Source organism: Pristis pectinata, chromosome 5 (assembly GCF_009764475.1).
Source record: "Pristis pectinata isolate sPriPec2 chromosome 5, sPriPec2.1.pri, whole genome shotgun sequence".
NCBI lineage: Eukaryota > Metazoa > Chordata > Chondrichthyes > Rhinopristiformes > Pristidae > Pristis > Pristis pectinata.
Window position 1 is genome coordinate 71429325 of NC_067409.1, and position 14339 is coordinate 71443663.

A 14339-nucleotide genomic window follows, 5' to 3' on the forward strand; every position below is an offset into this window, starting at 1 on the left:
CTCCACATTGCCTACTGTACTATTGCATGCTCTGAGGATGTGAAAGATGCTACAGAAATATTCTATAGTAACAGTATATTCTGTCCTGATCTTGGCCTGAAATGTCGACTGTTTATTTCCCTCCCTAGATGCTGCCTGACCTGCTGAGTTCCTCCAGCACTTTTTGTGTATTGCTCCAGATTCCAGCATCTTCAGAATTTCTTGTGTCTCAGTATATTCTACATTCTGTTTTCTTCATGTGATTATCCATGGCATGATCTGTCTGGATGGCACGCAAAACAAAAGCTTTTCACTGTATCTTGGTACATGTGACAATATAAACCAATACCAATACCAATGACTGTCTTTCTCATTTATAGCTGGGTTTAAAGAAGTTACTGTTCCTGACAGCCACTTCTTATAGTTGGCACCAGCTTCAGAGTCATCTTGGCCAGTTTGTCAAGGTTAATCTCTGGAAAGAAGCAGTTTTAAAACCACATAAAAAGACTTTGCATTAGGCTGCTGGTGATTGGCCAGATTAGTTGGCCTTCCCCAACCAATGGTTGACGTGCCAGGAGCTGCTCAAGTCTGCTCCATTTATTGAATGAGCTCTTTAAAGTGTCAGGACTTAATCTAATTACCAAAACAAATACTGTGACTGTTCCACAGATAAACGGCAATGCAGTCCTTGCACTGGGAACTTTCCTCGTCAATGATGGACAACACTTTTCATTATTGTCTCCACTTCTCACTACCATCTGCAGACTGCAGGGCCACAAACCAGCAGAGACGGATGCTGGTTGTAGTATTTAGATGGACTTTTTACAGAATTCACAAATTGCAACTGTACAAAATCAAGAGTAAAGAAGCCAGACTGGCAAGCAGCCTTTGCTCTCTGATGGAAAGTCATTGACCCCAAATATTCACTGTTTCTCTTTCCACAACTGCTGTCTGATTGGCTGAGTATTTCTTCCTTTATGCCATAGATACAGCAGGGACAAAGCAGTTGGAGACACAAGAGACTTCAAATGCTGCAACCTGGAGCAAAATATGAGCTGCTGGAGGAACTCAGTGGGTCAAGCAGCATCTGTGGAAGATGGGTCAGATGAAGGGTCTTGACCCAAAATGTCAGCAGTCCATTTCCCTCCACAGATGTTGCCTGATCCACTGAGTTCCTCCAGCAGATTGTGTGTTGCTCCAAATTCCAGCACCTCCAGTCTCTTGTGCTTCCACTTCTCTTCCTTTTCTGGATCTCTCTGTCTCCATCCCAAGAGATAAGCTAACCACGACGGAGACACAGGAAATTCTGCAGATGCTGGAATCTGGAGCAATTCACAAAATGTGCAGGAGGAACTCAGCAGGTCAGGCAGTATCCATGGAGGGAAATAGTTGACGTTTTGGGCCGAGACCCCTCCTGCCTATTGTAAATCCACAGCAACCTTGATTATACTGTTTCCCACCCAGTGTCCTGTAAGGACACCATCCCTTTTTCTCAGTTTTCCTGTCTCCACCGCCTTTGTTCTCAAGTGAGGCCAAGGCATCTGAAACATCCTCCCTTTTCTGGAATCATGATTTCCCTTCTACCAGAGCTGATGGAGTCCTTACTCGCATTTCCTCCATTTCCCACACTTCTGCTCTCACTTCCCCCTCCCTCACCCCCACCCAGACAGAACAGGGATAGAGTCCTCTTGGTCCTCACCTTTCACCCCACTAGCCTCCACATCCAGCACATCATCCTTCATCATTTCCGCCAGCTGCAACGAGCTCCCACCACCAGCCACATCTGCCCTTCTCCCCTCACTTTCTGTTTTCCACAGGGACCACTCCCTCCACGATTCCCTGGCCCACTCATCCCTCCCCACCCAACCCTCCCATCCCCTGCCACTTTCCCCTAACAACTGCAGGAGGTGCCTCACTTGGAAGGGCTGTTTAAGTTCCTGGATGGTGGTGAGGGAGAAGGTGGAGGGACAGGTGTTACACTCCTGCATTTGGTGCTCACGATATGGCCTCCTCTACATCGGTGAGACCAGGCAACTGGTTTGTGGAGCACCCGCACTCTGTTCACGGCAACAGACATGAGCTCCCAGTTGCCAGCCATTTCAACTCCCCTCTCCACTCCCACAACTGACCTGTCTGTCCTTTGCTTTCTCCACCTCCACAGTGAGGCCAAATGCAAACTAGAGAACCAACACCTCATATTCCACTTGGGTAGTCTACAGCCCGATGGTATGAACATTGAACTTTCCGTTTTCAGGTAACCCACATCCCCTGTGTTCCTTTCCCACTCCCACCAGTCCACCCAACTTCCCTTACTCACCTTTTCCTCCCCTCTCCCTTCGTTACCTTGTCTCATTGCCCTCTCCCACCTCGGTTCCATCTGCCCGTCCGCCCTCCCTTATGGGTTCCACCAATCACCTACCAGTTCCAGTCTCACCTCTCCCTTACACCTCTTTATACTGGCCATCTCCCCTCTACACTTTCAGCCCTGATCCAGAGTTTCAGTTTGAAATGTTCACCGCGAAACATCCATTCAGGGCTGTGTGGCCAGATTCTGCACTGGCTCCATCTACAAGTTTGCAGCTGACACCACTGCAGAGGGCCGCATCTCAAACAACGATGAGTTGGAGCACAAGAAGGAGATAGAGAGCCTAGTGACATGGTGTCATGACAACAACCTTTCCCTCAATGTCAGCAAAACAAAAGAGCTGGTCATTGACTTCAGGGAGCAGGGCGGAGCACATGCCCTTGTCTGTATCAATGGTTCTGAGGTGGAGATGGTTGAGAGCTTCAAGTTTCTAGGTGTAAACAACAACAAAACTCTGTCCTGGTGCAACTACATAGATGCTAGGGCCAAGAAAGTACACCAGTGCCTCTACTTCCTCAGAAGGCTAAGGAAATTCGGCATGTCCCTGATGGCCCTCACCAATTTTTATTGATGCACCATAGAAAGCATCCCATCCAGATGCATCACAGCTTGGGATGGAAACCGCTGAGACTACAAGAAATTGCAAAGAGTTGTGAACACAGCTCAGTCCATCACGAAAACCAACCTCCCTCCATGGACTCTGTCTACACCTGTCTCTGCCTCGGAGAAGTCCCCTCCCACCCTGGATATTCTCTCTTCCCCCACCTTCCATTGGGCAGAAGATACAACAGCTTGAAAACATGCACCACCAGGCTCAACGACAGCTTCTGTTATAAGACATTTGAATGAACCTTTTGTACATTAAAGATGAACTCTTGACCTCACAAGCTACCTTGTCGTGGCCCTTGTAACTTATTGTCAACCTGCACTGTACTTTTTCTGTAACGGTAACACTATATTCTGCATTCTGTTATTGCTTACTACCTTGATGTACTTATGTTTTGAAATGATCTGTATGGATGACATGCAAAGCAAAGCTTTTCACAGTAGCTCAGTACATGTGACAATAATAAATCAATTCCAATTCCAATTCCTTTCCCTCCACAGATGCTGCCTCATCCACTGAGTTCTTTCAGCAGTTTATTGCTGCATTGACAGACTGTGTAAGGGAAAAAGTGATGGTAACTAATGAAGTGTCCAGAGCAGCTGAAGGAAAATCTTGCAAATGCTGGAAATCTGAAATAAAAACAGAAAATGCTGGAAACTCTCAGCAAGTCAGGCAGTATCATCGGGGAGAAAAACAGAGTTAACATTTCAGGTTGATGATCTTATATTGCACCAGTAAATGGTTACAACAGGAAGGAAAAGATGTTGAGTCCAAGAACTGTGTGAAGAAAACTTGGCCCTGAGAGTGGACACCCTCCAGCACCAGTTTCTTCTCCTCCCCTGCCTCTGATAACTGTTCTCCGGGGCTACTGTGGTGCCCAGACCTAGCAGCTCTGAGGTTGCTTCACTTGTGAAACCAGTCATTTGATATCTGTGGCTCACTAATGCTATTGAGCCCACTCAGTGCTACAATTTATGCTTTGTTGTATCAGGATTTCAGCTAAAGTGGTGCTTCTCTGCAGATGTAGGTTGTTTATCAGACCAGAGTGTGTGGTCTCTTCCTTCATTGTCAAACCAAAAGAAAATGAAGTTACCATTAGTTTAGCCTTGGAATGTTTGAATCAGTTGAAGGAGGCATTGCTGTTCACTTGCTAATAGCTTTAAGTATCAGCAAATGCTCCTCGTATACCAAGTGCTGGCTCCAGACTACACAAATGCTTAACAATCAAATGGTGCCTGTTGAGGAGGGTTCCTGCTCTCTCACCAGCCTGTGTAGACATGCTCAAGGACAATGCACCAAAACAAAAAAGATTAGTTATGGCACCTGTATTCAACACTAATCTCATCACAATGAAGAGGTTTCAATAGATTGATAGGAGCAGTGGTCAGCATTCTGAGAGTGAGATCACTAGGGAGAAAATAAAGAGCCAGAGGAGATGTTTGCTTTTATATAGAGGCTTTCAACAACACCCCAATGTGGGGCTTTCTGATGTGGGGCCATTGCTCAAATGGAGGAGCTGCATATTTTGTGCACAGCTAGATCCCACAAGGTGGTGATGACCAGGTGATGATGATTCCTCATGAAGTTATCTGAGAGGTACTGTGGCCCCAGGAGACCAGGGCAAACTCCACCGCTCTTCCCAGTGGTGGCATGGGACTCTCACAAGTCCCACTTGAAGGGCAGCACCTCCCACAGTGCAGCACTCTCTCAGGACTGCACTGGTCTCAGGAAGGCAACATGCGTCATCAGGGACCCCCACCACCTGGGCCTTGCCCTCTTCTCGATGCTGCCATCAGGCAGGAGATACAGGAACCTGAAGACCCACACCTCAAGGTTCTTCCCCGCTGCCATCGGGTTCTTGAACTGACCTGAAAGACCTTAACACTACCTCAGACTATATTTCTTTTTCTCTCTCTCAACTTGAACTAGTGTCGCTACGTTTATTTTGTCGTGAAAGTTATGTGTAATTTATGTTAATTTAAGTTTATGTTAACTTATGTTTGTCATGTTTGTAATGCACTGCTGCTTCAAGAAACTAATTTTCATGGTATTTATACCCTGGGTATAACATGACAGTGAACTTGAACTTGGAGCTCTGAACCTAAGGCATTCTGTCTCTTCTCGCTGAGGTGCAGCTATTGCGACATGGGGTTGGAGCTGTGCTGCACCTTGCATGGGTGGTGATGAGGGAGAGCCGGCTGGGATTCTGTCTGCCGGCCACTGTCAGTTGCGCTTTCCGAAGGGGCCTTGGGTCTTGGTGGATTTTGTTCCCAGGGATTTCTAGACCCCTAGTGTTGTTTGAACCTGTTGCTCTTGAATGATTGCAATCACGTCAGAGTCATCACAGCCCTTAACTCCTTTGCTTGGTTCCCAGAGCTCACAGTCATGTCTTTATCAAGCAGGTCTCTGGTACAATCTTCATCTGAGTGAACGGCTGCAGCTAAATAAAAGGGGTCCAGCTTTGCCACTGCGTCAGGATTGTGCACAGAGGGTCATGGAGTGTGCACATGTAACCATCAAGGCATCCAAGCCCAGCCAGAGCATTTGTTTGTAAAGAAAGTTCTTGTTCCATTAATGTGCAGCTGTTCTGTGGTTGGTTGGGTCAGAGCCAGCTTTGCAGGCAGCTGTGACAATCCTTCTATCGTGCAGGAGGCACCCTGTCCATGACCCTTCCAGTCTAGGCCCTGTTGTGATTATCTATTTGGGGATAAGGCCTTGCCCCACCATCCCAGTGCAAACCCTCGATTCCGACTCCTACGCTATTACAGCGCCAGTGACCCGGGTTCAATTCCAACCACTGTCTGTAAGGAGTTTGTACGTTCTCCCCGTGTCTGCATGGTTTCCTCCGGGCACTCCGGTTTCCTCCCACATTCCAAAGACGTACAGGTTAGGAAGTTGTGGGCATGCTATGTTGGTGCCAGAAGCGTGGCGACACTTGCAAGTTGCCCCTAGAACGCTCTACACAAAAGATGCATTTCACTGTGTGTTTCAATGTACATGTGACTAATAGAGATATCTTAGCTTATCTTACCCTCCAGCCTCTGTCTCCAACTTCACCCTCCCTTCCTCCCCCTCCCCCCCCAACCCCCGCACCCCCTGGCTCCATTTGCCTCTAGTTTTTCATTGCAACAAACGAACTGCTGTAGGAAGTCAGCAGGTCAGGCAGCATCTGTGGAAGGAAATAGGCAGTCAACGTTTTGGGTTGAAACCCTTCATTGAGACTGAAAGATAGAGAGGAGATAGCCAGTATAAAGATGAAAAACACAATGATGCTGGAGGAACTCAGCAGGCCAGGCAGCATCCATGGAGAAAAGCAGGCGGTCAACGTTTTGTGTCAGGACCCTTCTTCAGACTGAAGGTAGGAAAAGGGGAAGCCCAATAGGCCAAGAAGAAGGATCCTGACCGGAAATGTTGACCGCCTGCTTTTCTCCACGGATGCTGCCTGGCCTGCTGAGTTCCTCCAGCATCATCGTTTTTTTCATCTAGATTCCAGCATCTGCAGTCCTTTGTTTATCTGGCCAGTATAAAGAGGTGAGGGGAAGGGGTGGAGCAAGAGCTGGCTGGCAATTGGTGGATCCAGGTGAGGAGGGTGGAGGGGAGGATGGAAATAGCGACTGAGGCTGGGAGGTGATAGGTCGAGGCAACTAAGGTAAGGGTCTTGACCTGAAACATCCACTGTCCATTTCCCTCCACAGATGCTGCTCGACCCACTGAGTTCCTCCGGCATCATGTGTGTTGCTCCAGATTCCAGCATCTGCAGCCTCTTGTTGTGCCTGTATCACCCACCTGCCGCTGTCTCCCAACTCCACCCCTCCCTCTCCCCCACATGCTCCTTCTGCCCATCGTCCTTCACCCTATCTTGGTCCACCTATCACCTACCACTTACCAGCCCCTGTATCACCATTCCCTCTCTCACCTCCTTATACCGGTCACCTTCCTTCTCCACTCTCAGCCCTGATACAGAGTCTCAACCTGAAACCTCGACAATTCCTGTCCCCCCACAGATGCTACTCGACCCGCTGAGTTTCTCCAGCAGTTTGTTTGTTGCTCCAGTACCAACCCTGTTCTGGAGGGCAGCCGAGATCCAGCCAATGCTGGATTAGTGGGATGCTGGTCGAGCAGCTAAACCAGTGAACTCCTGAGCGCCTCATGTACTCTGAGATCACATTGGATTGTTACAGTTACATGGGGGGATCGGCAGTGGAGAGAGTCACCAGCTTTAAATATTGGATGACCAGTCCTGGGCCCAGCACATAGATGTAATCACAAGCAGGGCGCACCAGTGTCTTTACTTCCTTAGGAGGTTAAGGAGGTTCAGCTTGTCACTGAACACTCTAACAAACTTCTACAGATGTACTTTTGAAAGTATCCTGACTGGTTGCATCATGGACTGGTAGAGCAATTCGAAATCACTGGAACATAACAAGCTGCAGAGAGTAGTGGACTCAGCCCAATACATCATGGGCACATCCTTCCCCACCATCGGAAGTATCTGCAGGAGGCGCTGCCTCAAGAAGGCAACAACTATCATCAAAGATCCCCACCATCCGGGCCATGCCATCTTCTTGCAGCTGCCATCAGACAGGAGATACAGAAGCCTGAAGTTCCACACCACCAGGTTCAAGAACAGCCTCTTCCCTTCAACCATTTTGGTTCTTGAACCAACTGGCACAACCCCAATCACTGCCTCACTATAGCAACACTATGACCAATTTGAACACTTTGCACTAAAATGGACCTTTTTTTGTTCTAGTTGTGTTCTTTCTTGAAAATGTTGTGTATAATTTATGTTTAATTTAAGTTTTTCTTGTGAATGCTGCTTATCTGATGCTATGTGCCTGTGATGCTGCTGCAAGCAAGTTTTTCATTGCACGTGTGCATACATGTATTTGTGCATATGACAATAAACCCGACTTTGACTTTGGATTGTGAGGCTGTGCAGGGTGAAAAGGAGGTTCACCAGGGACCTGGATACAGGTTGAAGGGGGGGAGGTATAGGGAAGTATGGGGAGGGGAGGTGTGGACACTGGGCTACTGGGAGCATCTGGTCAGATCAGTAACTTGCAGCAGCCGAACCCTGGGTCCAGCCCATAGAAATGGGATCAGTGTAATTGTGTGGTTGATTGTCGGTGAGGACCTGGTTGGCCGCAGGTCCTGTTTCCATGCTGTTTCCCTCTATGACTGAGCTAACTGTCCAGTGTTACATCTGACCTCTGTAGCACAGTGCCCCCGGGCCCTGCCGCATCTGGTCACCACCTCCGTCACACACAGTGAAGAACACGGAACCATTTGACCAATTTCTATACCTATGGCGCTCATTCCTCGATTCCTTCTGTAGCCTTGGCCTTCTGCATCTTAAAGCACAGAAAGAGGCCATTCGGCCCATCAGGTGCGAGGCAGCTCTGAGCTGAGAAATCACATCAGCCCAATCCCCTCCCATTCAGCCCTACAACTTTTCCTTTCTTACATGCTTATTATGGTCCCTTTGGAATTTTTTTGCCACTCACCGTAGGGCAATTTACAGTGGCCAATTAACCTAATGTCCTGCACGTCTTTGGGATGTGGGAAGAAACCAGAGTACTGGAGGAAACCCACGCAGTTACAGGGAGAACGTGCAAACTCCACACAGACAGCACCGGAGATCAGGATTGAACCTGGGTCACAGGAGCTGTGAGGCAACAGCACTACCCGCTGCATCACCATTGCACCACCTTGCAGTCTCAGCATTCTCCTGCTGCTCTGTAACCCATTCAGCTACCACTGCTCCTCCACCTCTGCTCACTACCCATTTTAATTGCATCACTGATGTCACTGCTCCTGTGGCATCAGAACCCCAAGTTATTGAACTCCCTCCTGAAACCTCTCCACCTCTCCCTCTCCCCCCTTCTTCAAGACATTCCTCTGAATGTTAAGCTTTTAGTCATCAGTCACTCCTATGACATACCCCAGAATCAGAATCAGAATCAGATTTATTATCACTGACTTATATGACGTGAAATTTGTTTTGCAGCAGCGGTACAGTGCAAAGAGATAAAATTACTATAAATTACAGAAATCAATAATTAGTGCAAAATAAAAGGAATAACAAGGTAGTGTTCATAGGTTCATGGACCATTCAGAAATCTAATGGGCATGGGGAAGGAGCTGTTCCTGAATCATTGAGTGTGGGTTTTCAGGCTCCTGTACCTTTTCCCCAATGATAGTAATGAAAAGAGGGCATGACCTGTATGGTGAAGGTCCTTAATAATGGATGCCGCCTTCTTGAGGCACCGCCTCTTGAAGATGTCCTCGATGGTGGGAGGGTTTTTGCCCGTGATGGAGCCGGCTGAGGCTACAACCCTCTGCAGCCTCTTGCAATCCTGTGTATTGGAGCTTCCATACCAGGCTGTGATGCAACCAGTCAGAATGCTCTCCACCGTACATCTATAGAAATTTGCAAGAGTCTTTGGTGACATACCAAATCTCATCAAACTCCTAACAAAGTAGAGCCACTGGCGTGCCTTCCTCATGATTGCATCAATGTGTTGGACCCAGGATAGATCCTCCAAAATGTTAACGCCCAAGAACCTGAAGCTGCTGACCCTTTCCACCTTGGGTAAATTCACTATATTAATGGTGATATACCAATGCAAGTTGCTGTTTGGGGGAGATAAAGATATCTCCTCAGTCTGACCTGCCTGACAATGGTCTGGCTCAGGAATGATCATGTCCTACTAGTTTTCATGCCAGTCAACATAAAATGTTGTAAAATAAGTAAAAGCAGAAAATCATGGAAATACTCCATAGGTCAGGCAGTGCCTGTAGAGAGAGAAACAGAGTAATGTCACAGCTTGGTGCCACTTTCTCTTTCCACATGCCTGGATTTAGTTATGTGGAGAGATTGGATAGGTTGGCTTGTTTTCTCTGGAGCAAAGGAGGCTGAGGGATTATGTACATAAGATTTTAAGTGTAGAGAGGGTAGATGGTCAGAATATTTTTCCTATTGTAGGGATATCAATAACAAGAGGGTAAGTTTAAGGTAAGGGTTTTAAAGGGGATCTGAGGGGAAAGATTTTTACACAGTATCTTTGATTTCTGGAACTTGCTGCCAGAGGAGCTGGTGGAATCAGATACAATCACTGCACTTCAGAAGCAGTTAGAAGGCACTTAAATAGGCAAGGTGTAGAAGGATACAGTTCTAGTGTGGGCAAATGGGATTAGGGTAGTTGGGCAAAAATGCTGGAGTGGATGTGGCGAACCAAAGGGCCTGTTAACGCTGCTGTACAACTCTGTGACCGTATACCTACTGCAGGACAGAAGGATTGTCAGAGCTGTCTGTGCAGTTAGCACAGACACAGCTAATCACAATGAGATGTAGGGAGGAATACTGCCTGACCGTTTGAGTAATTCTATTCTTAGTTCAGATTACTAGTTTCGACAGCTTTTACATTTCAGCCTTTTTCTACCAGGTTCATATATATCCCTTCACCTTTCTCCCTGCAGGCTGTGTGGAGGTTACATGGGGAGTGGAAGTTGCTGCCCATGAGTCATGATTTTCCCAGCTGGCTACCTTCCTAAACTGATGTGGACCTTCTTTAAGATCTGGGACATTTTTTTGTATGCTTTTTGCAGCTGGATTTGTGCATGTGTATAAAATCATGAGGAGCATAGACAGGGTGAATGCACACAGTCTTTTTCCCAGGGAAATGGAATCAAGAACTAGAGGGCATAGTGTAAGGTGAGAGGGGAGAGATTTAATAGGAACTTGAGGGGCAACTCTTTTACACAAAGGGTGGTATGTATGTGGAATGAGCTGCCAGAGGAAGTGTTGAGGCAAGTACAATAACAATCTTTAAAAGACAGTTGGACAGGTACATGGATTGAAAAAACTTAGAAGGCAATATAAGATAAGATATCTTTCTTAGTCACATGTACATCGAAACACACAGTGAAATGCGTCTTTTGCGTTGAGTGTTCTGGGGGCAGCCCGCAAGCGTTGCCATGCTTCCAGCACCAACATAGCATGCCCACACATCCTAACCCTCTTTGGAATGCCCTCTTTTGAATGTGGGAGGAAACCGGAGCACCCGGAGGAAACCTACACAGACACGGGGAGAACGTACGAACTCCTTACAGACAGCGGCCGGAATTGAACCCGGCTTGCTGGCACTGTAATAACGTTACGCTAACCGCTACACTACCGTATGTACCATGCTGTGTTATGGGCCAAACGCTGGCAAATGGGACTAGCTTAGATGGGCATCTTGGTTGGCACGGACCAATTGGGCTGAAGGGACTGTTTCTGTGCTGTATGACTCTGTGACTCTAAGCAGCTTAAACTTGCACAAGCTAGGGTTTAATTAATTAAACTGACTGTCTAAAATTCACTCTATTTAATGCAGATAACAATAATATTTTTCTGTTGAAATTTAATATTTTTAAAAAAGCCTTTGAAGTGAGGTGAACAAGGTCAGTTCTTTCTAAAATGCTGCCCCTTCTTCCCTGGCCAAGAGTGCTTTACTTTTTACATACGTTCCATTCCCAAAAGCTGTGATCTGGTCTGCCATTTCAAACACATTGGATACACTTCTCCGTGGAGACAGATAAAGGTGACTGAAGTGATCAAGCATATCTGGTCTGCTAAGCCACTGTAAATCCTAAAAGTGTTCTTTCAAAGGAGACGTGACAGAAAGGCTTCTTGATCACTTTCAATTCATATATTTGGTTTAGGACATCAACTGCAGTCAGTATAATGGTCAGCTCCCATGTCTTCACACATAGTAGCAGTATTGGGGCAGCACAGTGGTGTAGCTAGTAGAGCCACTGTCATGCACCACCAATCCTGACCTTCAGCGCTGTGTATGTGGAGTTTGCATGTTCTCCCCGTGACTGTGTGTGTTTCCTTCGGGTGCTTCAGTTCCCTCCCACAACCCAAAGACATGTGAGTTGATGGGTTAATTGGCTGCTGTAAATTGTCCCCAGTTAGTAGAAAGGTTGTAGAATTGGGGAGTTTATGAGAATGTGGGAGAATAAAAAGAAATGGAATTAATGTTGAATTAGTGCAAGTAGTTGGTTGATGGTCAGTGTGGACTCAATGGGCCAAAGGGCCTATTTTGATGCTGTATCTCTCTATGACTAGAATGAGCTGCCAGAGGAAGTGGTTAAGGCAGGTTATTTAAAAGATACTTGGACAGGTACATGGATAGGAAAGGTTTAGAGGGACATGGGCCAAACATGGGCAAATGGGAGTAGCTCAGATGGGCACCTTGGTCAACATAGACCAGTTGGGCTGAAGGGCCTGTTTCCATGTTATATTACTCTATGGTGGGAATCCAGGGCATTTCCTTTCACAAATTTCATGATTTTAATGATTATAATGAGGACATGAGGAGAACTTCTGGGCTGCCAACTCTCTGTGCGGGTATGGATGAAACTTAGTGTTGTTGCTACTTTGTGGCAGTTCTTCAAGGCAAAGTGAATCTTCATGAAAGGCCCTTTCATAAGCAGTGTGCCTGTGAACAATGGGAACCACAGCATTGATAGTGTCAGTCTACTGTTCTAACTGTACATTCCTCTTGCTTCCACCGGAAGAGCTCTACTGGCTTTTCTTTTGTTCAGATGTGGTGACCCAAGGCGACAATTACTTTGGTAGGTTTCGGAGCATTGTTGGTCACAATTGCAGCAACACTACACACCGAGGTTTGGGGCATTCCCCTTCTCCACTTGGATAAACCCAGACTTTATAAGTGAAGCGCTGTATTTTCTGTTGAAGTCAAATGCTTCTGCATCCTTTTCAACAAGAAAGGCACGAGAAGCCTTTATCTTCTTAGGAGGTTCGGTTGTCACCGAACACTGACAAACTTCTACAGATGTACTGTTAAAAGTATCCTGACTGGCTGCATCATGGTTTGGTACGGCAATTCAGATACACAGGAACGTATAAGGAGCTGCAAAGAGCATGGGCGCTGCCCAATACATCACGGGCACATCCCTCCCCACTATCAGTAGTACCTACAGGAGATGCTGCCTCAAGAAGACAACATCCATCCTCAAAGATCCCCACCATCCAGGCCATGCCAACTTCTCACAGCTACCATCGGAGAGGAGGTACAAAAGCCTGAAGTCCCACACCACCAGGTTCAAGAACAGCTACTTCCCTTCAACCATTCGGTTCTTGAACCAACCAGCACAACCCTGATCACTATATGACCATTCTGAACACGTTGCACTAAGATGGACTTTTTTTTTGTTCTGATTGTGTTCTTTCTTGTAAAAGTTGTGTATAATTTACGTTTAATTTAAGTTTTTCTTGTGAATGCTGCTTATATGATGCTATGTGCCTGTGATGCTGCTGCAAGAAAGTTTTTCATTGCACCTGTGCACACATGTACTCGTGCATATGACAATAAACTCGACTTTGACCTTTCTTTCTTTCATTACATTACTCCTCCCACACCTTGTCTCTGTTACCATTATCCAAACTTTTACTAGTTCCAAAAAAGGATCCAATTGTACTCACTTTGACAGACTGTATGGGCAAATTAGAATGCTTGCTTCCCTTGCTCATTTGCAATCCTGATGATTTCAGTTGAAAACTGTGGGCAAGCATCGTTTTAACTGGAAGCCTCGAGGCAGGGCTGCAGGGATTGGAATGTAAGCATTCCTGCTCAGAAATCCGTGAGCTCTGTGTCATTTTCTTTTCTGCTCCTAAAAAATATATAGATATTAAAACTTCAGTTCAGCCACATCTAGAGTATTGCATAAAATTCTGGTCGCCCCATTACAGGAAGGATGTGGAGGCTTTGGAGAGGGTGCAGAAGAGGGTTACCAGGATGCTGCCTGGATTAAACGGTTGTTTTCTCTGGAGGCTGAGGGGAGCTGTGATAGAAGTTTATAAAATTATGAGAGCCATGGATAGATTAGACAGCCAGTATCTTTTCCCAGGGTCAAACTAACTAATGCTAGAGGGTGTGCATTTAAGGCGAGAAGGGGGAAGTTCAAAGAAGATGTACGAGGCAAGTTTTTGGCATAGAGAATGGTGGGTGCCTGGAATGTGCTGCCAGGGGTGGTAGTGGAGACAAATACAATAGAGGCATTTAAGAGGCTCTTAGATAGGCACCTGGATGTGCAGAGAATGGAGGAATATGGACCACGTGCAAGCAGAAGGGATTAGGTGTCATTAGCTTGATTAGTTCGGCACAACATCATGGGCAGAAGGGCCTGTGCTTGTGCTGTACTGTTCTATGTTCTACATCTTATATTGATTTACTATTTATTTGCACTCATGGGGATGGAAAGGACGCTGCTGTAGATTAGCACGGTTGTTGAGAAACACAGGGCTAGAGTATTATATGCCTCTGATACACCCCTCCCAACATGCAGCTCAAGGGGCCAGGCTCCAGCAGGTGG